The 25635-nt window shown below is 37.5% G+C and overlaps 1 protein-coding gene, 1 long non-coding RNA gene and 1 pseudogene across 5 annotated transcripts in view; 1 reads left to right on the top strand and 2 right to left on the bottom strand.

The window, feature by feature from the left end:
- The window catches only part of FILIP1 (filamin A interacting protein 1), a 200186-nt gene that overhangs the window by 28083 nt on the left and 146468 nt on the right, over nt 1–25635 (top strand). The gene's annotated exons all lie outside the window — the stretch shown is intronic.
- On the bottom strand, nt 484–951 carry LOC107975202 (ubiquitin-conjugating enzyme E2 variant 1-like; annotated as a pseudogene).
- On the bottom strand, nt 7288–10891 carry LOC104006890 (uncharacterized). Its single transcript, XR_001718527.4, has 3 exons — nt 10759–10891; nt 7844–7918; nt 7288–7375 (listed from the first exon to the last, which is right to left on the bottom strand). It is a non-coding gene; the product is annotated as an uncharacterized LOC104006890 (long non-coding RNA).

Raw genomic sequence — 25635 nt, 5'->3', positions numbered from 1 at the left:
AGGTGAGGAATAAGCCATGTGAATATCTGGGCAAAAAGTAAGCCAGGCAGAGAGAATAACCTGGGTGGGCCTTAAGCCAGGGACATGCTTGGCAGTTCGAGGAACAGCGCGATGGCTGGCGTGGCTGGAGCAGGTGAATGAGGGAGAGAGGAGTTGCAAAAGAGGTCTGAGAGGTAACAGATGGGGACAACAAGCAGAGTCTTGTAGACCATTGTAAGAATTTTGACTTTTACTCCTTTTGAGAAGTTTTGTTCAGCAGAGAAGGAGCATGATCTGATTTAAGTTTTTGGGTTTTTTGGTTTTATTTTTGTTATAGCACAATTTATATATTTCAAGTGGACAAAAATTAGTGTCATTTTTGGAATCTTAAGATAAATTGTCCTTGAATGGGAGCTTCCTTTCCAGTACTTTGAAGTCTATAAGATGCACCTGGAAAATTTACTACTGTGGAAAATGAAGACTGCTTAAATCGAATGAGGGGATGGAGAAGAGCTTGTTTTTTTTTTTAATTGCTGTGAAACTGTCCTTCAGGCAGCTGAAGGAGTTTCATATTTTCTTTAGACATTATTAGGCACTGAAGCTCTTGCAGGACAACTTTGATGCTATATGAATTCTGCCATTTTGCTAGCATTGATATGGGTCAGTGAAATGGGTCCACCTCTTCATTGGAGCTAGTAACTCCATTCAGATTAATTTATGTTACAAATCTTACAAAAGGGGCTGCTTCTGGTTATTTAGGTCCACATTTTATTTTAAGGCTGTATATTCAGTTTTCATAAATTGTTCTTGGAGGCCCAATTGTTAGCCCTGTGCATCTTGTGTCATGTCTTCATCATCTTCTAGACCGCAGTTAACTGTGCCATCTCCTGCTCCTTTCTGGGCTTCTTTGAGTTCTTCCAACGGTTGGAAATTGTAAGGGACTTTTACTCCAGAGCCCACGGTAGCTGCCATTTTGTGTTGCTCTTGCTCCTTGACTTAAGTTTTGAAAGGTGAAGTTTAGCTCCTGTGTTAAGAAGGCATCGTAGTAAGCCAAAGACAGAAGCAAGAAGGCTGGCTGGAGGCTGTTGCATTATCTAGGTTGAAGATGATGGTGGCTAGGTCCAGGGTGGTAGCAATAGTAATAGTGAAAAGTGGTCATATTCTGGATATATTTTCTATGTTGAACTATAAAATTTCTGGATGGGTTGGATGTGGATGTGAGAGAAAAGGAAGAGTCAGAGTTTCAGCCTAGCAACTAAAAGGATGCAGTCAGCATTAATGGGGGTGGGGAAGGCTACAGGAGGACCAGATAGCGGGTAAGACCAGAAGTTGAGTTTTGAACATGTTAAGTTTGAGATGTTTATTAAACGTAGAAGTAGAAGAGTTGAATGGGTTGCTGGATATACAGGTGCAGATTTGGGAGAATAGTATGAAGTTAAAATAGGGTTACTAACAGGTAAGCAAATATATTCTTTGTTAATGAACCAAAGTCTTTGTACATCAGAAGGTAGAATTGGCTGGCTGTGAGTTCAGGTAAAAATAACATTTTATTCTTAGCATGAGCTAAGAGACCTGTTAACAAATTTTGCTTTGCAAACATTTACAAAATGTTCAGGCATTAAATTCAGTTTTAAAAAGGAAATATTTCCTGCATACATTGATGTTTAGTGTGCAGAGTTTTTCTGTGATTTTCACAAAGCACTTGAGCATTTTTGTTAATATCAACGCTATGTTAGGACAAATGCTGGTATTATTTTCTCCCAGGCCCATAATATTTTTAGCAGTTAAACCCAAATCACTGTACTTTAAATAGACTTCATTTACCACTGCAGCATAAATAATCTATTTTTAGTCACTGGAAAGAAAATCTTGATGTTAATTTAAAAGAAGGAAATAATAAAATGTAAGTACTTGAGTATTAGGCCTGAGTCTATAAAAACAAGTTAATCAAAATTGTGGAGCATTATAATCTTAAAAGGATGACGTCAAGGGTCTGAGGTCTTGGATTCTTAAGGACAGACATGGAACAGTCCAACATCTGTGCCAGAATGACCTCTGTGAAGCATAATATTTCCTTCTAAATATTTAGACATCATGATAGTTTTTCATGGTTTTGATTCATAAAATATGGATTTTTTAAAAGCCACAGAAGCATAGCAATTTTTTTCAGCTGTCCCCCTACCATCTCTACCTTGCTTTTAACCCCTATTAACTCCTAATGTGAACAATTCAACTAGAACCTTCTTTCAGAAACATGACCATCTACAAACATCTCTGGATAAGGAAATAAAATGACAAGGAAAAAGTTCACTGACTCTGAGCTGGTCATGAAATCTAAAGGTATTAATATGAATAAACTAAGATAAGAAACATCAGATAGCTTGTTGTGGTTTAACTTCATGGCTTTCATAATGCTTTTACTATATTTTTCTCTTGTTAAGACTCTGGCTGTTTTCTAGGTCAAATATATTCTAGTGACCTATGCTGTGCAAAGAACCCTTATTTTATGATATCCAGAAAACTGTTTTGGAAGCCTCAGAGGAATCATGTGAGTTAACATAGGAAACTCATTCAGTCTGTTTATTTTCAGCTGATTTGCTTTCTTAATTGAGTAATCCAAAACTGGATATTTATGTAAAAGAAAAGATATTTTGCTATGTTTATACTTGAGCATAATTAGCTAGTTATTTTTCTTTCTCTTTAGTTTTACCGACACTACACACAAACACGGTAATCAATTAGGTTATAATAGAACAAGATAATTCAATGGCTTGGTTGTTTATTCTGTATATTGAATGCTAAATGGAAACAAAATTTATGTTGAATATATGAAATTTTTTCTTTCCATGAGATTAGAAGTTAGGGAGGGGGGTATGGGGCACAATAGTGGGCTTTACTTCGTGCACTGAGAGCAGCAATTCTAAGACCCACACATACGCCAGAACATGGAACTAAACTCAGACTCTTTGGCCCTTTGCTCACAGATATGTCCTTTCTTGCTAATCTGTTTACTCTCTACCAAGAGCCAAGTGTATCATCTTCACATTTCTTGCATATATTGTGCTCATTTTCCATTCTGTGGCCACTGTGAAGACTTCAGGTATAGATGAAGTTATGTGACTGAAAAATAAACATCTGAGTAGCTACAGTCTTTGACCCCTCTTCCCATTCCCCTACCCCAGACTTTCCCACCTCCACTTAACTGCTCTTGGGCCACTGTGGTTATGAGGGAGGTAGTGGAGAAGTGGAGATGATAGAAAAGTGGTTTCTTTGGAATGAGTAAAGGGATGGGGGCAGCTTGTATAGAATGACCCATCTCTGCACCCCCAGAAAGCAATGGCTTAACAGGGGAGTAAACACAGACTGGGCAGTGGGCTTGGCTTGAGTTTGAGAGATAATTTTCTAGAGCTTAGAGAGAGGAAGGAAAGAAATTTGTTGAAGCAGCTGCTGTACACAGCTATAGCAATACTTATCAATATGTATAGGTATATGTATGTGTGTGTATATATATATACACACACACATATATGAGATTTAATTTGTAAGATTTAGTAAGATTTAACCTTATTTGCAATTATTTTTTATTATCAGCAAGATTTATATTAATGTGGTACATATCAAGATGGGCAAACTAGTTCTTTACAGCTGTTATCTGTCCTGATTGGGTCAGTGTCTCTTCTGTTTAGCCAGTTACCCTGCCATTCCAGTTGTGCAGCCTCTCCCCTGCAATTCTCTGGGCCTCCTCACAATCCAGAACACAAAGGGGTCAAGCTTTGTGCCTCAGAGGGCCTCCAAGTCATTTCAGCACTATAGCTGGCATCCTCAGAAACTCACTTCAGCACTATAGCTGACATCCATTCTGATTGGTTGTTAAATATTTAAAATCCCACCTCTGATTGTGATCTATCTGGAGCTGGGCCCTAAAGAGATGAGATACTTAGAAAGGGCAAGTCCATGTGGGCTTCATAGTTGGTAGGGGAAGAAAGAGAGGTGGTAAGAAGTGTGGAAATAAAAATGGGGCATGAAAAGGAGACTGAAGGGTGTGGGAAGAGAGGTGAAGACACACTGCTGAAGAAGGGCACTGTGAACAAGTGTGGCCTACATCTGGATGGCCTGGGTCAGCCATGCCTTTGCTTTTCATGCCTCACTTTTCAAGTGAGGACCTGTCATCTCTTGAAAGTTGTGTAGGCACCTTTGAGAAAATACTTCCTATTGCCCCCTCTGAGCACGCACACCCCATCCTCTCTTCTCCTAAGCGCCTGTGTTGCATGCACACACTTTGCCCTTGTTCAAGCGGTGCTTAGTAAGAATTCTTGAATGTTTGCTTTCTAATGTGTATGTCCAGGCAACTTCATGCAGTGAATCTGGAAATAACCTAGTTTATCGCCTTCATTTTGCAAATGAGAGAATAAAATGGATCTAAAGAAATCAAATAATTGCCATATATCCCTCAAATCCAGGGATGATTCTCCTACTAACATTGTAGGTCTCAAACTGCAGGTTTCCTGAGGGAAACTTATGTTACAAATCAGGACAAACTTCTCAATTGGTTCTGTGCTTTGAGAACAATGGACTTTGTTTTTTTCTTTACTTATGAAAACTTAGAAAAATATTCAAATATTACATTGACTGAAAAAAATCCATATGACCACATTAAAAATATATGCGTGAACATAAGTTTAGGCAAAGGAAAAATTCTATGCCCAAGCCAATAAATTATCTTCTATGGTGTCATGAGAGGCAGTTAAAGAATAGACTCTGGATCCCAAATTGCTTAGGCTCAAATTTTAGCCGAGCAATATTTAACAAGTTACTTAACTTCTCTCTGCCTTGAATTCCTTATTTGTAAAACTGAGAATAATGTACCATTTTATAGAGTGGGTCTGATGATTATGCAAGATGATTTAGCTTAGAGCAATGCCTAGCACATAGTAGGGCTGCTTGTATTGTTATTATCACAGTTTTTGTGGGCTGAGGTTTTTTACAGCCCAGATTCAGAGAGTAAGAGGAACTTGATTTCCTTCAAATCAGATTTGATAAGTACAAAAGTGAAAGGTCAGATAGAGAGGGAGGTCGTGTGGGTTATTACAGTAAACAATAAATCCTACTTGAGTTATGTACCCAATATGTTAGCTACAGAAAAATTTGAAAGAACTAAACGTTTTGTTACAAATCAGCTTGTTTGGGCCAGTTCTATTTTTATCAGCATGTCTTATCTCTCTTATAAGCAAATCATGTCCAATCAAAGCCAGAAAAAAACAAAGCTAACAAGTATTCTGACTCAACACATTTTTTTGTAACACTCAGAAAGCTCAGTCTTTTACAGTCTTTTGGCCATATTGTCTTGGTTATCTTCTGAGATGAGATGCACAAAAACCTATAATGAGGACTAGGGCTCACATTGGAATCTCAGAAATAGAGGCTAAATTACCATTTCCAAAAGGGGAACTTTTCACCTCGTATTAAATCAAGCCTCAGAAGAAAATGAAAGTTATTATTAGTTATTCTGAGTTATTTCACTCTAAGACGGCTGAAATTCCTAGATATCTACTTTGTAAAATAATTTATTGATCCCAGATTCTCAACTACAGAAATGATTCAATATCTAATATTACTCCTATAAAAATTTAGCTGTCTACTTTAGGATGTAATAGATTTTTCCCCAAATAATATTTAGATTCTTTAAAAAATATGTTAATATGCATAAAATGACTGTAAGTCATCAGAAAGATGTATTAAGAGCTGAATACCTTTAGAATGGCAGAAAGGACTTTCTCTTCAGAGTGCCACTAAATTCTAGGGAGAGTATCTTTATCCCTTTTTAGTCTTCATATATTTGCTGAGACTTAGCAAAAATACTTTGAGGGTTCTAGTTAGCTTGATCATGCCTCACACTTCCTGAAGAAGGTTGCAGTTGTGGAGACCGCACTAAATTCCTGAAGGAGTTCCAACCAAAGAATCCTTAGACATGCTCCAACTGACTGGGCTGAGGGGATTTTTTGTTGTCTTTTAGGTGAAGAGCTAATGGCAGAGGGAATTGTGGGGCCTCCTAGTCATAGGATCACCATTAACTTTATTGGCTCTGTTGGAGTCTTAAGTGTTTTCCCAAATAAAATGAAAATTAGAGCAGGAGTTAGTAGCCTTTCCTTTCTCAAAATAATGTCTGACTTGAATTACTTATAATTATTTAACTCACTCAAAGAGATTAATGTAAATATTTGAGAAACTGCCTCCCAGGAAACAGAGAAATGACTTCAAGATTCTGAAAATTATCTTCTAATTCTCTTGGGAATGCAAAGTGTGTGGGTAACCTAACTATCAAGATACAGGAAATATATTTGACAATTGGAAAGACTGCTATTGAAATGCATCCCTGTTAAATCAGTGGACCAAAGAGTAACAGAAAATTATGTGTCTAAAAGGGAATGTAGATGTTAATATAAATAACAATGACAGGGTGGATGTTTCAAGAAGATATTAAAAAGGAACAGATTCAGATCTTAGTTGTACCAGGCCTGGTAAAGGCAATGTAAATGGCAAAGTCTTATTTCTTTTGAAAGTTTTGTAATGATCGGATGATAGGGCTGAAGGGACTGAGAAGGAAGGAGGAAACTCTTTTCCAATATCTTCAATAGGATATGCCCTTTTCTAAATTCATTTTTATGTTTCATGTGAAAATTCTTTTAATAGGATGAGTACTCCTTAGTTAGATAATGTGGTTAAAGCAATTACTCCTCTATAGTCCAATCCTGCCAACAATTCATACTAGTAATTAATAACATGCTGAATGAATATTTTTAATACTGCGTTTTAAAAAACTCAACTCATAATTTAAGAAAATATTTCAGTAAGCAGTGGCAGGGAATCATTGCAGACACTCACAGAAAAGAAGCAATAAAAATCGGTCTGTTAAAATAAAACCAAGCAGGATCAGAGACAGTGTATAGTGTCATTAGATTCTTAGGTCATTAGATTATCTTGGCTGGCTCTTTACTTAGATGAGCCATGTTGCTTTCTTTGGGGCCTCCAGGCAAACCTTATGTGGCAAGAATTGACGTATGAATACATTTTCAGTACACCACTTCGTGTTATTTCACAGGCCTCTGACATTTGGCTGTCCCCCAAATAATCTCTAGTAGGTTTCATCAATGCCTTCATTTTTCTTTTGTAATACTTAATAACTTCTTTGGGTAGTTTTTTTTTCTTTTGAGTAGTTTTTATTTAAGCAATTTTTCCACATCCAGGAGCAAGGAAATACTTGAATAAGGAGTTAGGCTCTCCTAAAGACTCAAACAATTTATCTTTGTAGCTCCAAGAAAAAGTAGGAGTAGGAGAGAGTAGACATGATCAGAGCTCATTCCAAGCCAGCGTTTTCACTCTTCCCTTGCTTCTTTTCCTATAAATAAAATTTGGGGTAGGGAAAAGATTTGGAAAAATATTTGAGAAAAATGTTATCCCTATTCCTCCTCTTCCTCCCAGCCGGAGACCACCCAGGGGCTTGACTGATGTTTTCTATTGGAGAAGTCTGAAGGAATCCACTCTTGGGTAGCTTAAGTGTATCTGCTTTAGTAGGCAACATTTCTGAGCCACACAGAAATGGAACCAGTTTTCTAGGTTTGCCTCCAAGTTGACCAACTTTGAAATTAATTAGCTGTGAGGCTTAGAGCAAGCCACTTTAACTCCTCTAGACCTTCTGTTCTTTTCTAATAAAAAGAAGAAGAAAGAATAGACGTTCTCAAAGGTCATTCTAGATAAAGATTTCTCAATTTCAACATTATTGACATTTTGGACTGAATATTCTTTGTTGTGATGTGCTGTCGGAGGTATTGTAGAATGTTTAACAGCATCCCTGGCCTCTACCCACCTGATGCAGTAGCGTCCTTCCTAGTTTTGACATCCCCAAATGTCTCTAGCTATTGCCAGACGTCCCCCAGGGAGACTGAAAGATAAAATACAAGACACCCAGTTAAATTTGTATGTCAGATAAAGAATGAATCATTTTATTGTATTTAATTGGACATATTTATACTAAAAACTTACTTGTTTTTTGTCTGAAATTCAGATTTAATTGAGCATTCTGATTATTAATTTGCTAAATCTGGTAGCCTTATTGGTGGGGTGGGTGAGGTGGTGGCACAAAATTGCTCTCTCCTCCACTCCATTGAAAACCAATGTTCTAGGCAAAAAGTTTTTTAAAAATATATGGTTTTGTTCTCCTCGGAGTTTTCCATATTAGAATAATTAAAGGTATAGGCCAGACTTCCATTAGATCAGATTTTTGGAAATGTTCCTGATTGATTAATTTTGCATTCATAGATATAGCTATTCTAAAAAAGAATATTTTTCAACATTGTTAGGATAGGGATGTCACACAATGACCATTCCTTTTAGCCACTGCTGATTTCTCTCTGAGAAGGCTAAACATGTGCTTAGGGCATTGATAAAACAGAAACTAGAGAGAGAGAGAGAGAGAGACTTTGTTTGAAATAATTAGGTATTTTTTTAAAGTATCAGTGTAGTAGACACTATGGGAGAAGTTCTAACTTTGTGGAACTTATTTTGAATTCCGTATGAAAGTGGGGTGAAGGATAATCTTTTCAGTGCCTAGGGATTTTGAGTTTCTAACCCTGGCCTGATTTCAGGACATTTTACCCCACATCATTCATAACAGAAAGAAGGTTTGCCACAGGTAGTTCACTCCTCCTTTCTACCCTAAGCTCTTGAGCAGTTATGTATAAAGAGCAGTTCTATAAAGAAGTGTGCATGTGGAGAAGTGGATAATCAAATGAAACAGAGCTTTAGGTACATGTCTTTGTGTTGTGCCAAACTCAACACACTGCTTTTTCAATTTGAGCCAGACTCATCTGACGAATTTAGGGTCTGGCATTTTTTTATTTCCACTGGTACTTGCTGTCTTCATGATAGCATGGGGCTTGAAGACTCAACATAAGGATGAGGGAGTCATGAGGATGTTGAAACTCGTAAAATATGTCAGTGATAACTGTAAGCCTGCAGTGCTCATAGATAGTAAAGGATATAAAAAATATTTTATCATTGTTATTGATAAAGGTTTTTTCAGTGCTTTCCATAGGTATGAATTAAATGCTGAAAGAAGGCTGAACAGCATAAAATTTTTCCTCTCTTTTACAAACTTCCGTATCATTTAGGAAAATAATACATGCAAATAAGAAAAAGTAACAAAGAAAATATTGGATAAAGAAAGAATATTTTTGGGAATACGATGTCTCACGCCTGTAATCCCAACACTTTGGGAGGCCGACCCGGGCGGATCACGAGGTCAAGAGATCGAGACCATCCTGGCCAACATGGTGAAACCCCGTCTCTACTAAAAATACAAAAATTAGCTGGGCGTGGTGGCATGTGCCTGTAATCCCAGTTACTCAGGATGCTGAGGCAGGAGAATCATTTGAGCCCAGGAGGGGGAGGTTGCAGTGAGCTGAGGTCGTGCCACCGCACTGCAGCCTGGCAACAGAGCAAGATCCATCTCAAAAAAAAAAAAAGAAAAGAAAAAAGAATACTTTTTTGTATGAGTGTATGTGAAATATTAAAAATATTAAATGAAACACACTTTTATTGAAAACTTATTTGTTCTTTATCTGAGATTCCAACTTAACTGAGCATCCTGTACATTTATTTGCTAAATGTGACAAATAAATATATCTTGCAATATATGCTAGATGCCAAAAGATTGTTTAAATATTTGGTGTTCTAGGAGTTGAGAGGAGATACTGCTTCTTTCTCAATCTCAGCATTATTGGCATTTTGGGCTGGATAAATCTTTGTTGTTGGGGTTGGGGGCTGTCCTATGCATGGTAAAATGTTTAGTGGAATCTCTGGCTTTTACTCATACATGCCAGTAGTACCCTCAACCCCTTTGTGACAACCAAAAATGTTTCCAGACATTGTCAAATGTTCCCTGGGGAGGAAAATCTCTGATTGAGAACCACTAGCCTCTTAGTGTGGAGGAAGACTTAGGAGAGATATCACTTGATTAGGGCCTAGGAGGATGTGTGAGATTTTGCAAGAAAGAGGTAGTTTTGATGGAGAGCATTTTAGGTGAGGGAAAAGGCATAAATAAAGACGTCAAGGTATAAAAGTTGAGAGTAAGTTTGGGGTAGAGTAAGCAGATGAGTTTAACTATATAGTTATTGTTCATATGGGAAACAGTGGGATTGTGAAGTACTTTAAGAAATAGAACATATTTTGTGACTCTGCCTATGCCCACAGCAGCCTAATAGTATCTTGACCTTAGTAGCCGTTCAGTAATTCACTGGTGATTTGATTTGAAAGGTAAATGTATCAAGATAAGAAAGCCTTGAATGGAAAGTCTAAGAGGTAAAAGTTTTTCTGGTGGGCAGTGGAGAGCCCTTGAAGGTTATTTGAGCAAGGGAATGGCATGACCTTGAGGAAGTCAAGCTGTTCTGGGGTTGATTGGGTTCAGTTATCTCAATGGTGAGAGAAAGGAGTTGGAATTGAGAATAGTAATAGCAATCACCTTTAAAAAATTTTCCCCCCACAATTTACAAAGCACTTTGCCTGCATTTTCTAATTTGGTTGTCCCAAAAATCCAGTATCAATTTCATTAAAAATTTTTCTTCTTTAGTTATTTTTCTTCCCAACTAGCACTGATGTTTGGACATCGCAATAAAAATGAGCTTTGGATACATTTCATACCATGAAAAAAACTCTCACAATTTTATTTTATTTTTTTGTCTTTCAAGTTGTGATGTCATCAAAGGGCCTGGGCAACTGATTTACCTTATGGGCAAAGATGGATTTGAGTGGCACTCTGTCCTTGGCAGGGAGGAGCTTTTAAACCTGGGCTCCTCTCTGTGTCTGGGATCCGGGTTGAAAGCATTTCCTTTTGCTTCTTCAGATGAATAAGTGGCACTGTACAAGCATTAAAAGAGATGTCTGTCATATGAATTTGGCATTGTCCCCCCACCCCCCCAATCTCTTGAAAGTCTGTTTGTGGTGCCACAGGATTAGTCCTTAACCACTCTGTTCTTTCCATCCCCAAAGAGGCCAGACAGCTTTCTTTCTAATGCTCCCACCTCCTAGGTACCCTTTCTATTTACTGTAGGATCGGATCTTATCCTGTGGAGAAGTTACATAATTTTGGGTGTTATGAGGTAATGCACGGCTCTTCTTTTTTTTCCCCTGCTCCCTCAAAACAAACATTTCTTGTTCCTTGGTTCTTCAATGTCTGACTGATGTTAGGACAAAGATGAGAATAAATTAGTTGATCCTACAAAAATGAAATGAGTAATTAGGAGAAAACTCAACTATGGCTAAAATTGGTTTCTGCTAATTAAAAACATTGACAAGCAAAAGATTGTCAATATGTTCTAGATTTAGTCATCAGGAAATCAGGCCTATTGTAGAAATGTTTCTCATCATAAGAAAAGACATGGGACTTCACGGACTCTAATTAAATTTCTTGAATCCATAATTTTGGTTAGCAGTATTCCATTTAGTTATTCTGTGTTATTACTGTTTGTAGTTGGCAGAATAGCCCCCCTGAAGATGTCCACACCTTAATCTCTGACTCCTGTGACTGCTACATGGCAAAAGAGACTTTGTAGATGTGACTAGGGTTATGGACCTTAAGATGAGGAGATTATTTTGAATCGTCCAAGTGGGCCCAGTCTAATCCCATGCATCTTTAAAAGCAGAGCATTTCATCCAGCTAGAGGGAAGAGAGATGCTGCAAAAGGGAAAATCAGAGAGATTCCAAGCATGAGAAGGACTCAATGCACTATTGCTGGTGTTGAGATGTAGGGTTCTAGTGTGAGGATCAAGGGGAGAATTTTAGGAAGTAAAGTCCTCTCCACTGACATCCATAAAAAAGCAAAGACCTCAGTCCTACAGCTGTAAGGACCATAATCCTGCTAACAACCTGAATGATCTTGGAGACAGGTTCTTTGCAGAGCCTCCAGTAAAGAACGCATCCCTGAAACACCTTGATTTTATCATTGAGAGACCCTAAGCAGAAGAAACAATTAAGCCACGCTGTATCTGGACTTCTGATCTGCAGAAACTGTGAGATAATAAATGGATGTTGTTTTAAGCCTTGAAATTTATGGTAATTTGTCATGGCAGCAATAGAAAACTAATACAGTGTTCTTTGTCATTGTTTCTGTCTTCATTAGTGGCACCATAATTGTTATGACTTATTGTGTATTTGCATCACATGACATGGCCCCAAGTACCAGGCTTTGCCACTAGATTTTAAGCCCTTAAGGACAGAGATTTTTTTTTTCTCTTTCTCCCTTTCACCCTGGCCAGAGTGCTCTGGCCTGTTCATAGTTCACAGTGACCTTGAACCCCTGGGCTCAATTGATCCACCTGCACCAGCCTCCAGAGTAGCTAGGACTAGAGGTGCATAACACCAAGCTAGGCTAACTTTTTAAATTTTTTGTAGAGATGGGGTCTTGATATGTTGCCCAGGCTGGTTTCAAACTTCTGGTCTCAAGCAATCCTCCCACCTCAGCCTCCCAAAGTGCTGGGATTACAGGTGTGAGCCACCATTCCCAGCCTTTCTCCCTCTCTTAAAAAATTTTCACCTATGTAATCTCTAGCACTTCAAACAGTTGTCTAACCCATACTATGTGCACAACAGATATTTACTGAATGACTATATAGGGCTACAAAAGAATTTTAAATATTATCCAACCCTTAGTGGAGTTTAAAAATCTAGTTGAAGCATCAAAATCTCAATTAACTTCCAAAATAGGACAATATATTTCAGTGCTAAAGGAGAGGTCTAGACAATACATATTGTAGTTTTCTAGGGGCATAGAAGTTGCAGTGGGTACAGGTGGAAATACATTTCATGGAGAAGATAGGCCTTCGGGTAAGATGACTAAAGAAGCAAAGCAAAGCAAAGGGGAGAAGGACAGGAGAAAAAGACAACAGCCTTACAACTCTGCATGGGGTAATCCAAGATGACCAGCTTAGGGTAATCCAAGATGTACTAACCTTGGCTTGAGCCTGATGGTGAGACTGCTGCGTCATCTGCAGTCCCTTGCCTTGCTGGAAATTACAGCGAACACTTTACACTACAAAACACCTATCAATGGAGACTAAGGTTTCAGTTATCAACGTTCTTGATCATTCCTTTTATTCTTCCATCTGGCTTTTTGTCTCATGAAAATATGACACCTTCATGTTAAATGGCATCATACCTTACTTTTTAAAAACAAATTTTAATGCAAAAGGAATACATGGTCACTATAGACTATTTGGGAAAAAATAAGTATAAAGAAAATAAATCATACACAATTTCACCACCCAAAATAACTGCTGAGTAGTTTGATGTATTTTTTCACATTTTGTCCTTCTGAATTACTTATATACTATAGTCACAAGATTAGTATTATGCACAAGACATAGTTTTATATCTAATTCTTATTTTCTGTGTAATTTCCTATAACGTGAATAAACCATAACTTATTTGATAACTCCCTCATTATGGGTCATCTAAGTTGTTTCCAATGTTGTGGAATTTGGAATCCAATAATATAGCAAAGACTTGGAACCAACCCAAATGTCCAACAATGATAGACTGGATTAAGAAAATGTGGCACATATACACCATGGAATACTATGCAGCCATAAAAAATGATGAGTTCATGTCCTTTGTAGGGACATGGATGAAGCTGGAAACCATCATTCTCAGCAAACTATCGCAAGGACAAAAAACCAAACACTGCATGTTCTCACTCATAGGTGGGAATTAAACAATGAGAACACATGGACACAGGAAGGGGAATATCACACACCGGGGACTGTTGTGGGGTGGGGGCAAGGGGGAGAGATAGCATTAGGAGATATACCTAATGTAAATGATAAGTTAAAGGGTACAGCACACCAACATGGCACATGTATACATATGTAACAAACCTGCAGGTTGTGCACATGTACCCTAAAACTTAAAGTATAATAATAACTAAAAAAAAAAACTTTGGTAAAAATCCTTGTCAATAAATTCCTGGTGGCATCTCTGATAATAACTTAAGGATAAAGTCCCAGAAGTTGTAATTATTCGATCCAAATATTAAACCTCTTTATACAACTGGTCAGATTATTTAACAGGAAGAAAAAGTAGAATTTTTTTACAGGCTACCTCACATTAATTGATATTTCTATTAGTTGTGTATGAGAGAGCTTATCTCACCATACATTTACCAGCATTTAGTTTTGTAATTTCTTTTAAAAAAATTTTTTTTGAGATGGAGTCTCGCTGCGATGCCCAGGCTGGAGTGCAATGGCTCAATCTCGGTTCACTGCAATCTCCGCTTCCTGGGTTCAAGCGATTCTCCTGCCTCACCCTCCTGAGTAGCTGGGACTGCAGGTGCACGCCACCACATCTGGCTAATTTTTGTATTTTTAGTAGGGACAGGATTTCACCATATTGGCTAGGCTGGTCTCAAACTCTTGACCTCGAGTGATCAGACTGCCTCGGCCTCCCAAAATGCTGGGATAACAGGCCGGAGCCACTGTGCCTGGCCTTTGTAACTCTTTTTAAAATGATATTTTGTTGTTGTTTTGCCATAAATGTCACTAATTTTTCTAAATGCACTTTGATATATGTATGAGGTTAAATATATTTTTATGTTAGAGTAGAAATTTGTTTATCTTCTTTGGGAATCACCTGTTGATACCTTTTGCCTATTTTTCTATATATTAGTGTTTTATATTGATTTATAAGTTGTTTCTACTATAATTACTGATATTTTGATTATTATATTAATGATAAATATGTATTAATCATTAATTCAAATTACATATACATATATGTATAATATATAAATATATATTTATATATAATATTTGAAAATAATGTTTCTATTTTGTAATTTGCCTCTGAATTTTGTTTATACTGTTTACACAGATCAACATATCAAAGCAGTTCCTCAATCTAAACATCATGGCAAGTCAATGGCTTGCTTTTTGAAATTGTTGTGAAACATGTGGTTTCCTCTCACTCCCTGACACCCAACACTTATCCCTGCCCCAACATGAAATGAGAAGTCCACTAGCATTTGAACTTATATTTCCTCCAAAGTGTAAATTGATTACATTACTTATATAAACTAATTTTTTTGAGATGGAGTTTCGCTCTTGTTGCTCAGGCTGGAGTGCAATGGCGCAATCTCGGCTCACTGCAACCTCTGCCTCGCAGGTTCAAGCGATTCTCCTGCCTCAGCAACCTGAGTAGCTGGGATTACTGGCATGCACCACTGTGCCCGGCTAATTTTGTATTTTTAATAGAGACATGGTTTCTCCATGTTGTTCAGGCTGGTCTTGAACTCCCAACCTCAGGTGATCTTCCTGCCTCGGCCTCCCAACATGCTGAGATTACAGGCATGAGCCACCGTGCCCAGCCACTCTTTTTTTTTTTTTTTTTTTCTTTTTTAAGAGAGAAGTTCTTATTCTGTTCCCCAGGCTGGAGTGCAGTGGCATAATTTCACTGCAGCCTGAAACTCCTGGGCTCAAGCAATCCTCTCATCCCAGCCTCCTCAGTAGCTGGGACTACAGGCACATGCCACCACATCCAGCTAATTTTTTAATTTTTAAATAGAGATGTGGTCTTGCTTTATTGCCCAGGCTGGTCTCAAACTTCTGGCCTCAAGTAATCCTCTTGTCTTGGCCTCCCAAAATGTTAATTACAGGTGTGAGACACTTCACTTGGCCTCTGATTATTCTAAAATAATTTATTGGTATTCTTATTAAACAGTCACAGAATACTTGTAGAAAATCTCTTGAAATCAGTAATTAGTTTAGCCTGGGCATGGTGGCTCATGCCTATAATCCCAGCACTTTGAGAGGCCAAGGTGAGAGGGTCCCTTCAGTCCAGGAGTTCAAGAGCAGCTTGGGCAACATAGCAAGATCCCTCCACCCCCCCGGGCCACTTCCTTGGCCCTGCCATCTCTACCAAAAAATTTTTTTAAAAAGTAATCAGGCACAGTGTTGTGCGCCTGTAGTTCCACCTACTCAGGAAGCTGAGATGGGAGGATCACTTGAGCCCAGGAGTTTAAAAGCTGCCGTACAGTAAGCCATGATTGCACCACCGCACTCCAGTCTGGGTGACAGAGTGAGACCCTGTCTCTAAAAAAAGAAAATTGTTTAAATAAAATAATCAGATATATCAACATAGTATTCAGAGTTATGTGTATTTTAACCTGAAGTAATTGTTTCTAACTGGTTATCATATTACTCTGAGTGCAATTGCAGATTCCACTGATTATTTTCAATGAGTCATAAACACTCATACTTTAAATACTTAGACTTTAAGATAGTTAAGCTGGGAGTAAATGTCTGAGGATTTTTGCCATAGCAGTCAAATAAATATCATTAGTTTTTAAATGCATTTCCTTCAGTGTCCTACTCTTGTTCAGGTTTCATCAATTTTGTGTTTAGCCAGGCTACCTAGACTTTAAAAAAAATACAGATGGGGTCTTGCTGTGTCCCAGGCTGGTCTTGAACTCCTGGGCTCAAGGGATCCTCCTGCCTCAACCCCTGAGTAGCTGGGATTACAGGCACATGTCCAGCTAAGCCATTTATCTTTTTTTTCTTTTTTAAACTTCAATAGGTTTTTGGGGAACAGGTGGTATTTGCTTACATGAATAAGTTCTTTAGCGGTGATTCTGAGATTTTGGTGCACCCATCACCTGAGCAGTGTACACTGTACCCAAAATGCAGTCTTTTATCTCTCACTGCCCTCCCATCCTTTCCCCCCAAGTCCCCAAAGTCCATCGTATCATTCTTATGCCTTTGCGTCTTCACAGCTTAGCTCCCACTTATGAGAGAACATACGATGTTTGGTTTTCCATTCCTGAGTTACTTCACTTAGAATAATGGTCTCCAAATCCATCCAGGTTGCTGCAAATGCCATTATTTCATTCCTTTTCATGACTGAGTAGTATTCCATGGTGCATATATACCACAATTTCTTTATCCGCTTGTTGATTGATGGGCATTTGGGTTGGTTCCATATCTTTTTTTGCAATTGTGAATTGTGCTGCTATAAACATGCATGTGCAAGTATCTTTTTCGTATAATGCCTTATTTTCCTCTGGGTAGATACCCAGTAGTGGAATTACTGAATCAAGTGGTGGTAGTTCTACTTTTAGTTCTTTAAAGAATTCCACATTGTTTTCCATAGTAGTTGTACTAGTTTACATTCCTACCAACAGTGCATCCCACCATATCCACGCCAACATCTATTATTTTTTTATTATGGTCATTCTTGCTAAAGTAAGGTGGTATCACACTGTGGTTTTGATTTACATTTCCCTGATCATTAGTGATGTTGAGCATTTTTTCATATGTTTGTTGGCCATTTGTGTATCTTCTTTTGAGAATTGTCCATTCATGCCCTTAGCCCACTTTTTGATGGGATTGTTTGGTGTTTTGTTTATATTCCTTGTAGATTCTGCATATTGGTTCTTTGTTGGATGCATAGATTGCAAAGATTTTCTTCCACTCTGTGGGTTGTGTATTTACTCTGCTCATTATTTCCTTTGCTGTGCAGAAGCTTTTTAGTTCAATTAAGTCCCATCTATTTATCTTTGTTTTTATTGCATTTGCTTTTGGGTTCCTGGACATGAAGTTTTTGTAAGGCATTTATCTTTAAAGGGATGTATTTGCTATCTTATCTACAGTAATAGCAGATAAGAATTAATCATATTTCATTTTAAAAGAATTGAGATCAGAAATGCTAAATACATATCCTTGTAAATAGGAACTCTCACCTATTAGTAGAGGCTGTTCCAGTGATATATTGAGAAGGCTTCTGAGAATGTATTCAGGCTCAGCAGTCAAAGGATGCCATAGCTAATTAGTGATCTAGGAGGAAGGTATGACAAAATCCATGCTGTGTGTTTACCACCCAGGTTAAAGTAAATTTAATAAATTTGAATGTTCAAATATAAACAGAAATTTCAAACTTATTTAGTGTCTGGCATGCTATCTTTGAAGCAAAATTACAAAGACTTTTTTCCTCATCTATGTGGGGGGTATTATTCTATATGTAGGGAACAGCTCCCCATAAAAATAATGTGATGTTAAAATTATTTTTATTTTTTTTTATGTTTGAAAAGTGCCAATGAAGAATCCTGAAGAAATTCCCTTTCTTCTATATTGGTACCTGGTTTGATTTCTTCAAGGGCTCAATCTTCAAAGAATGGGAAAAGAGGTCTGATTTGTATTTGTGACTACCTCTGGGTGCATTTAGGTTTTTAAATACAGTTTACTTTTAAGATGAAGATTTAATACATGTAGCCTCACCTGGATATTTAGCTAAGGGCACACTGGAAAGGTCTTGAGCCACAGTTAAAAAAGTAAAGATCTTTCCAAAGTATCCTTGATCAAAATCCCATACACCTAGAATGCAAAAATAACTTCAGTACCTTTCAGTCCTTAACATTAGCTTTCAAAGTTCACTATTCTTTATTCCCTAGACAACTAGCCTCCATCTATCTTTCTATCCTATGATTATTTTAAATCATCTCAGCTTGGTAAGGTAAAGCACAGGTCTACAAATCCACGGATGAAGAGCATTGTTCTCCTCTTCAAATAGTCAGTGGAATCCCAGGGCTCCCTGCACATTTTCTTTAGGATACCTTGACCTCATCCAAAGGTCTTTTGAGATTTGAAAATGCAATTCATGGCTCAAGCTAATGTATGGTGAACTAGAGTTTTCATTGAAAATGCTTCCTGCCAATTAAAAACAAAGGAAGAAGATAAATGTATACTGCACCTGATTTCCAGTGTTTCTTGCAGGGGAAAAAAAGAACTCTTTAAAGAAATCTAAAATTCTACGTTTCTATGTTTATAACCGTTTTCTTTCTTTTTTCCCTACTTGCACTCAAACTTTGTTATAGCTAAAAATATATAAAGGTTTTTAATACGACAGAAGTTTGTAGAGTTGTTCATACCATCCTTATGCCTTAATCATTTCTTTTTCGGTTTTGACTAAATGTTTCCTCTGAATAATATGCTACTTTTTTGGAGGCAAATTTTCTCCTCCCTAAGGTTTGGTGACTTCATTTGATATGACACCAATGTTAACCAAGGAAATGAACACTGACTATTTAAAAAACCAAAAAGGGAAGATGTTTTAAATGATTGGGCAGACTCTTGGCATCAGGTTTTTAGAAGCAACTGGCTCAATTAGCCAGCTCAGGAAATGTGCCACATTGTGTGTAAAAAATCCAGCTCCCCAAATTACGGAACTGTTGGAACGTTGTGCACCCAGTTTACATTTGCTGGAGAACGTCATCCTTGGCTCAGATGCAATGAAAGAGTCATCATTTTCCCAGGTGAACTGGGGCAAACCAAGGTTTAGTCTCCTTTTATTGCCAGGGAGAGATTGATGGTTGCGGCTAGAAACTATGCAAAAGTTGGCAGTTGTAGCTTCCTTGAGCTTTCAGGTTTGTCCAAGTGAAAGTCAAGGAGTGTGAACCCAGCTAAACGAAATGTTTACCACTAAAGAAGCCACCATGGATTTGAAACCACTGAGGTGCATAGCACTTTCACAGGAAGCATGCCATTCTGCAGAGCTACAGTCTTCTCTGTGAATGACTGTGAAATGTAGATTAGCTCATTTAAATTTTAGGCTAAACATGCAAGAGGGAGATTTTACTGAGGTGGCTAATGGTTACATCCACAGCATTCAATTACTATAACAAGAAACAGATATGTCACTGTAGAGAATTTGGGCTTTGCCTTGTTTAGTATAGGAGTTTATAATATTTTATAATGATTGCAGCTGCAAACACTACTCCATAGTAGTTAGCATATTATCTGCCATTAGCTATGAAAAGGAAGATTCAAATGGTGAATGGAACAACTAGAGGATTTGTTTTTAAGAATAAATATATTCTAATAAATATAAATTCTTAAGGAGAATCTAACTATAGCAATAGCTTCAGAAAATGAAAATTTTGTGAGTTTTGAAAATTGGGTGATTATAAGTCAAGATCTCTTAAGTTTTCTCTCTGTAAATCTGATTATATATTTTGAAATTAGTTCTCAAAGTAGTCTATGACATGGTGATGCTTTAAATTTTGTAACAAATGTCCTATAAATACTTAGAAAGTTTCAAATTTGTAAGATTCAGCAAAATAATGATTTTACTATATTGGTGGGATTGGATAGTTTGTTGTTGTTAATAGGTATTAAGCACAACCAGATGTACTGTCCTAAAGGAATAAATGAAGAAGGAAAAATGTGTTCAAAAAAAGAGGTGCAAAAATATATATTGTTAATTAATGTAGTGGTAACAAGCACAGTCTTATGACTTTGCAGAATGGAATCTACAAATATATAGACTATAGAAATTCAGCAGGTTCATTTATTCAATATTTAGCAGATATTGTGTTGGCTATGATGTGCTAGGATGTAGTAGGTGCTGGGAGTAAAAAAAAAAAATTAAATGTGGTTCCTGCTTTCAATAAGCTCACATGCTCAAATAAACATGGTGGCTGCCATACTTACATGTGAATCAGTGTTCAAGGAGAGTAAGAAAAGACGCAGCTAAGTTTTCCTAAGGAAATCAGGGAAGGGAAAGTAATGCTTGCATTGAGATTTGAGGAAGAATAAGATTAATAGTGTGGGGAGTAGGAGAGAGACAGAGTTCCAGGGGCCTTGAGAAAGGGTGGTGTGTTTAGGGAACAGAGATTAGTAGGACATAGTTCAGTATAGGGTGCTTTGAGGGGAAGGATGAGAAAAGAGTATAAAGACCTTGAAAAGCTTAGGTCTTGTAAGAGTAAGCAGTTTATTTTGGGGAATAGCTCAAAGAATCTTGGCAAATGACTCAAGAATCTTGAGCAGAGAATTGACACAAAACCACTTTTGTGTTGAAAATATTTTTCTAAGAGCTTTGAAGTGTATGAGTTGGAGGGGCTGCACTTAGGGTAGAGTGGTTATTGAGGGGATGGAGGAGAGGGGATGGAGGTAGGAGTGGAAGTCAGAATGCATAGCCTACTACAGCTCTATTTCTATCTTGTCTGAGCCTCGAATTTATGTTGGACTGAAAGTCAGTGGAACACCCTTTATACTGGCTCAGTTCTCTTTAATCAGTCACAAGTTCTGAGGTGATATAAACAACACTTACACAATTACAGGTAAAAATCCCAATAAAACAAACTCCATGGGGATTATAAATTATTTTAATTGTCTGAAATTTTATTACCTGTCCTAGGGTATTGCTGGGCTAGAACTTATGAATTTTTTTCTCTACAAATACACATATACACAGGAGCAGTATGTGTAAGTTAGTTTAATTTAAAAATGAAGCCTTTAAAGTGTGGATAAATCCGTGCCAGTCACACACTGGAACAGGTCCATTTAAGCTTCATTATTAATAAAGCAATCTAACATATAAAGGGTGTGGCTGAGGAAGTGAGCTAGGTGAGTGTCAAGTGATAGACTGACTGTAAAACAACTTACGATGGTAGGGGACACCTAAAAACTCCTGTGGGGTCCTTTTTTTGATGTTGTAAATCAAAGTACTACTTTTTTAAATGAGTTATTTTACACAATATGAACATCAATATAATTACAATTGTAGAAAAACAAATTTATAACAAAGATGGGCTCATTTGTGACTCTTGTATCAATGAGAAGCCCAGCACAAACTCTCTGTTAAATTGGTTATTTGTGTTTAATAAGAGTAACTGATAGTAGACTATGTACGCACATCAGGTAGGATCAAAACTTACTACGAATCAAATATTGATAGCTGGCTCAACCAGAAGTGGAGAATATGAGAACCAGAGACACTCAAAGAATACTTCTTTTAATTGGCTGAATCTCATTGAAGTATCACAACCTGTTTAGTATTAACTGAGGGAAATGTATCTGAAAATTAGAGGCAAATAACTGATTTTTTGGTGGGATCAATGCTGCATTTGAAAGAGAAGCATCAGTATGTAAAATTGGATTGACCATCACAAAATTATATTTGAGTCATTGTGTTTACCATTATTTGCCTTTATTGTTGCCTCTTCTATTTATTAAGTACTTTCTACATGCATAGTGCTGTGCTGAGTTGTCACCATTCATGACTTCATTTTGTCTCTACAAAGCTCAAATGGTAGTCAGACATTATTGTTATCTCCATACTCAAATAAAGTTGAGGCTTAGAGAGGTTAAATGGTCTTTTTGCTATACAGCTCAATCTAATATGAGAATGTTAGAACTGAAAGAAAATTTAGAGGTAATCCATTTTATCAAAAACTTAGATGCCTAAGTAGTCAGGCAGATAACATAACACCAGGAGTCCATACCTTGTCCAAGGCGACAGCTGCTATTCAGTGTATGCCCTTTGTTGTTGCATGGGAATGTAGACCCAGTGTTGCCAGTCTTATAGTTGTTTAAGAGAAATGAGGAATCAGAATTTGAATGTGAAATTTCCCAAATTTAAAAACATGCTGGGCAAATAGGATATGTCCACAGGCTGGTTATGGCCAATGGGTCACCAGTTTGCAACCTCCAATGAGGTACAATTCCATTATTTTACAAATAAGACACAGAAAAGTGAAGTGAGACACCCAGTGACTCACTACAAGTCAGGGATATATCCATTTTCCCCCTTAAAATCATGTTAGATTACCAAAATACTTAAGTTTTTCAGAAAAATGTTTTTAAAAATTGGTAGATTTTTGAAATGCATTTTAAAATTGTTTATTTCCTTGATAATCTATTAAAAATTGATTAATGCTTGTAATGCTAATGCTTTTGGCATAAACATTTAAAAATATGTGCTTTTCTTTCTGCTGATTGTTTTGGCTTGATTATGTTACAAACAGCACTAAATAAATAGTATAATTTGGATAATAAAATTTCTAAAGAAAAAAGAAAATCTATGGATTGACTTTATTTTTGTTTAATAGATGTTCCAGAAGCAGAATGAATTCTAACTACAAATTTTCTAATACTCTTCATTTTTCATCTGATCTAAAAATTGGACAAATAAGTTAGGGAATCATTTCCCCAAACAATTAAGAAACTTTACACTTTCACTCCAAGATTTTTCACTGTGGACCATAAATATAAAGCTATCTTAGGTTCACTTTGAACATTTTCTCCCTTCTTTGTTTCCTCTCTAATAGTAAAAAGATTGCTCTTCTGAGAACTCATTGGTCCTTCATCCTTTGCAGGGTTGTTAAGGAATCAGGGAGGGCTAACTCCATGGATGACACTGACTGGGGATCCTGCATGTGTGTAGACATGGATTTATGAAATAGAGTGGGAAGAAAGAGGAAGTTTTACTCTTCGGTCATACCTTTTTTTTTTTTTTTTTTTTGAGACGTCGCTCCTTGTTGCCCAGGCTGGAGTGCAACGGCACGATCTCGGCTCACTGCAACCTCCACTTCCCGGGTTCAAGCGATTCTCTTGCCTCAGCCTCCCAAGTAGCTGAGATTACAGGCATGTGCCACCACGCCCGGCTAATTTTGTATTTTTAGTAGAGATGGGGTTTCTCCATGTTGGTCAGGGTGGTCTTGAACTCCCGAACTCAGGTGATTGCCTGCCTCAGCCTCCCAAACTGCTGGGATCACAGGCCACCGCGTCTGGCCTGTCATACCCATTTCTTAAGAGAAGTCCATGGAGTCAAAGACCAGCGTGGTAAATTGGTGGGGGCATTTCCCAGTGAGCCCTCACCTGTGGTCTCATGGAGTTATGTGATTCTTGAACACAGGAAGTCAATCTTGCCTGCCATTCCACTTTGTAGACGGGTCTCAGCATTTCCCTCTTACTGGTTGCATGGCTTTTAATACTACAAATGTTGTTTAATGTCTTCGATAAGCCCTTCATAGTGAAAATTCTCTTCACCTGCAATTTCTCCTTCACTTCCTGCACAATCACAGGCTTGGCAGTAAACCTAATTGATTTGCCATGAAGGTTGGAGAAAGCAGATGGAATCCAGAATTTCCAGATTCTTAGAATTTTATTGACTTGGAGTTGAGCATTTTAAAAGATCAGCTTGTATCTCAGTGCTTTTTTGCTTTTCATTTTTGTTTTGCCACAGTGTATTTTTAAAACTTTTTATTCTGAAATAATGTTAGATTCCCAAAAAGTTGCCCAAAGAGCCCGTGATGGATTTTCAAAATGAAGGTCATAAAAAAAAACCGGAAGTTATTTTCCTATCTTATTTATGTCATCTGCTCAATGCAATTATTACATGTTTTTACCAAGTTTAAACTCCTAAAATATTGACTTATATATTAACAAGAAAAGCAAACCATCATAGCAATAATATGTGGTCATACAAATGCATATTTTTTTATTGAGGTGAGGTAGGATATCCATGGTGATTTGCCTTTAATAGATTCTCAAGAAATATTTGTTGACTGGTTTATTTAGTATAGTAGGAAAGATTTGCTGATTTATCTTCCCTCTTTAATTGAGAATTACTTCTTAACAATGGCCTAATTTGTACTTCAATGTTAGGAAGAACTTACCAAGCACTAGTTCAAGTTTGTGGTCTTTCTAACCTAGAGTTTATTTTGGATAGGGATACCCAGTGACCTTTGTCAAATAACATGACACTTGCTCTCCAGGACATTCTCCTCAAAGGCTGGAGTGGTACATAAATATTTCTAACTTCTTCTTAGTGTCCTATTATAAATTGATCATCTACTTATTTACCTAAATCTTTCCAAACCTGAGCTGTTTGATTCATCTCAAGGAGTGACTATACTCTGTTTTACAGCATTAAGAATAGCTTACTTTTCATTGTCCTATGCCTGCCCTCCTTCATATTTTAAGGACTTCCATGTATGTTTGCACATTGTAACTTTTGTTCTATTCTCAAAGGGACAAAGAACATGTGTTTGCACACTCCAATCATGACCATATTTTCTTACAATCCATTTAACCTTTTTTTTTTGGACGGAGTCTCGCTCTTGTCACCCAGGCTGGAGTGCAGTGGCGTGATCTCGGCTCACCGCAACCTCTGCCTTCTGGGTTCAAGTGATTCTCCTGCCTCAGCCTCCCGAGTAGCTGGGACTACAGGCGCATGCCACCACACGCGGCTAATTTTTTGTATTTTTAGTAGAGACGGGGTTTCACCGTGTTAGCCAGGATGGTCTCCTTTTCTCACAACTTTTAGTAGCTTAGATTTCCTTCTCTCAACAAACCAGGGAATTGCTATAATGCAGGACCTCTGTGTTAACATGCTGAAGAGTGAATTCAAAGATCTGGAGACATTTCATTAGAGGTTATCTGGGGAGAGTGTAATATTGGCCTATCACATTGGTCAGCAGCCTGTTTGTAACCCCTGTCTCTGGCAGAGCTTAGTTTTTCCTATTGGAGTCGTTCAAAATCTTTCTAGTTTCTTAACCTTTTAGTCACAGTTTGGCTTTTCTGATTTCTCTGTAATTTCTGGGAAACCCTGTCAATTCCTCATCTTAATAAAGAGTCCATGAGTAGAAGCAACATTCTAGTTGCTTCCACTAGTTGCATTCTAGTAGGGGCCTTATGATTCTGAGAACTTTTGAGATATCAGTCCACATTTTTTACATTCTTTAATTTATCTGAGCCAGAGTGGAGCTGCCTTTGGAGATTACGTAGAATGTACTGATATCCATTGCATTTTCCCATACGCTGCCTTTTTTTTTTAGC

This window comes from Pan troglodytes, chromosome 5, assembly GCF_028858775.2.
Source record: "Pan troglodytes isolate AG18354 chromosome 5, NHGRI_mPanTro3-v2.0_pri, whole genome shotgun sequence".
In the NCBI taxonomy this organism is placed as follows: Eukaryota; Metazoa; Chordata; class Mammalia; order Primates; family Hominidae; genus Pan; species Pan troglodytes.
The sequence above is the reverse complement of the archived record's forward strand: the minus strand, read 5'-3'. Positions and strand labels throughout refer to the sequence as shown.